This window comes from Trachymyrmex cornetzi, unplaced genomic scaffold, assembly GCF_001594075.2.
Source record: "Trachymyrmex cornetzi isolate Tcor2-1 unplaced genomic scaffold, Tcor1.1 scaffold933, whole genome shotgun sequence".
Taxonomy (NCBI): Eukaryota; Metazoa; Arthropoda; class Insecta; order Hymenoptera; family Formicidae; genus Trachymyrmex; species Trachymyrmex cornetzi.
The window spans coordinates 43,824-46,553 of record NW_017300282.1 but is presented as its reverse complement, the minus strand read 5'-3'; positions in this window follow the sequence as shown (position 1 = coordinate 46,553).

The window sequence follows — 2,730 nt, the reverse complement described above, 5'->3', positions numbered from 1 at the left end:
TGATATCAAATCTTTTATACAAATGATACATATCATTAGTTCTACTAAACAGCAAACGTGATTAGTCATCAGTTTCTCGGCCGATTAAGTAATTGGTGTTGGTGAAACTGGCCCAAATGGTTAAAATTTAACTTGGCGCCAGATGTTAATATCAAATCTTTTATACAAATGATACATATCATTAGTTCTACTAAACAGCAAACGTGATTAGTCATCAGTTTCTCGGCCGATTAAGTAATTGGCGTTGGTGAAACTGGCCCAAATGGTTAAAATTTAACTTGGCGCCAGTTGTTGATATCAAATCTTTTATACAAATGATACATATCATTAGTTCTACTAAACAGCAAACGTGATTAGTTATCAATTTCACGGCCGATTAAATAATTGGCCTTGGTGAAACTGGCTCAAATGATGATTGTTTACGAGAAGCACCATTTGCGCCAGTTTCACCAACGCTTAGCGCTTTTTTTACCTTTTTTGCAAAAAGGTAAGTTTGTATATCAGTTTTACGGCCGATTAAGTAATTGGCGTTGGTGCAAATGGTCAGTTTTACGGCCGATTAAGTAATTGGCGTTGGTGCAACTGGCCCAAATGGTGATTCTTTACGAGAAGCACCATTTGGGCCAGTTTCATCAACGCTTAGCGCTTTTTTAACCTTTTTTTTAAAAAGGTAAGTTTGTATATAGATTAAACGCGAAAAAGATGTAAGATAATTTTTACTTTTATAATTATATTTCTAATATTTAGATGTTTCAGACTTTTATGTCCGTTTTCACCAACGTAGGTTAACTTTAATGTCAGTTAAACTTGCCCTTCGTCTTTTTCTAATTCTAAAAATAAATTGAACCAAGATTAAAGTTAATTCACGTTGGTGGAAATGGGCGTTAATTGTTCTTTTCTTATTGATTTATGTTTGAATTATAAGACTTTTACTCATTTTTATATTTTATATTTCTAATTAATTGTTCTTTACATATTGTTTTATGTTTGAATTATAAGAGTGTTCACACGTGTTCCTCTGTTCCATCGATGTGACAGATTCTAATCTGAATAGTTTAACGGTTAATACTAAATGCCACATTTACCTCTTGCTATCTAGAGTCAAACCTGTCAGAATGAGAGGCGAACACCTAGACACGCATTTCCTCGATGGCAAACACCTAGACACCCACTTCCTGAACAGCGAACACCTAGACACCCATTTCCTCGACGGCGAACATGTAGACAACACCTAGACATTCACTTCTTCGACGGCGAACACATAGATACTCACTTCTTCGACGGCGAACATCTAGACGCCCACTTCCTCGACGGCGAACACCTAGACATCCATTTCTTCGACGGCGTATACCTAGACATCCATTTCTCCAACAGTGAACACCTAGACACCCATTTCCTCGACGGCGAACACCTAGACACCCACTTCATCGACGACGAACACCTTGACACTCATTTCCTCGATGGCGAGCACCTAGACACCAACTTCTTCGACGGCGAATACCTAGATACCCATTTCCTCAATAGCGAACACCTAGACACTCACTTCCTCGACGGCGATCATCTAGACACTCATTTCCTCGATGGCAAACACCTAGACACCCATTTCCCAATAGCGAACACCTAGACACCTACTTCCTCGATGGCGATCACCTGGACACCCATTTCTTCGACCTAGACACCCACTTCCTCGACGACAAACATCTAGACGCTTAATTCCTCGACGGCGAACACCTAGACGCTTAATTCCTAAATATCTATATATACACCCACTTCCTCGACGCGGTAAATACCTAGATCTTCAACGACAATCTCGATATTTCATTTTTTAATTATAATTAATATTTTATTTTAATTCATTTTATTAATTTTATCAGTTATAACATGTCACATCGTATTTGTGACAATGTTGCCATCGCTGATTATGGCTGTGGTCCACTTGCTTCTTCCAAATGCTCTGAACGTTGCGCTCCAAACGCTACGCTCCGATTGGTTCATTACTATTTCGAATGCTACAATTGCTACGTGAACGCTCCAGCCAACCCACCTCCCGAGGTGAGGCAGTTGAAGCGAAGTGGGAGCAAAAACGATGACGTATTGATGACGTAATCAGAGTTGCTGGGAGCGTGCTGAAGCATCAAATGGACCAATCATATCAGTGCTACAAATGCAATGTAATTTGAAGCGCTAAGTGGACCGCAGCCTATCACAGCCGTCATGTGAGGTTGATCACGAATGTGCAGTGCTGCCATCGCTAGGTTAAGTCAAAAGCCCTCTATTGTCGAAAAAATGAGATTGACATTTTCTCCTGGTTCGACGTCTGGTAGTGTCTCGGCGCTAAGCCAAAGCGAAACGACACTGCCGTGGCCTCCTTTACGCGAACCGAAGAGTTGCGGCATATCGAGGTTATCGGATCTCATATAACGGCTGAATCGATCGCGTTCTATGTATGCTCAATCGATAGCCACCACACGAATTGTATAATAAAAGTGCTTTTATTTATTTTGTACGTGCCCTACGAGCGGAGATATCGCGACGCAAAGTTCCGAACTGCTACTTTTCATTTCTCAGATTTCAGATACGTCGTCCTGGTCATTATTATCATCGTCGACAGCATTCCACACATTCCTTTCGTGTCCATCTGACTTTCTTTCCGCTAGGAGCGCTATACATGATCGGCGAGCGCTGCGATCTGGAGACACGACAGTGTCGCCAACGTTAAGCATACGGGAA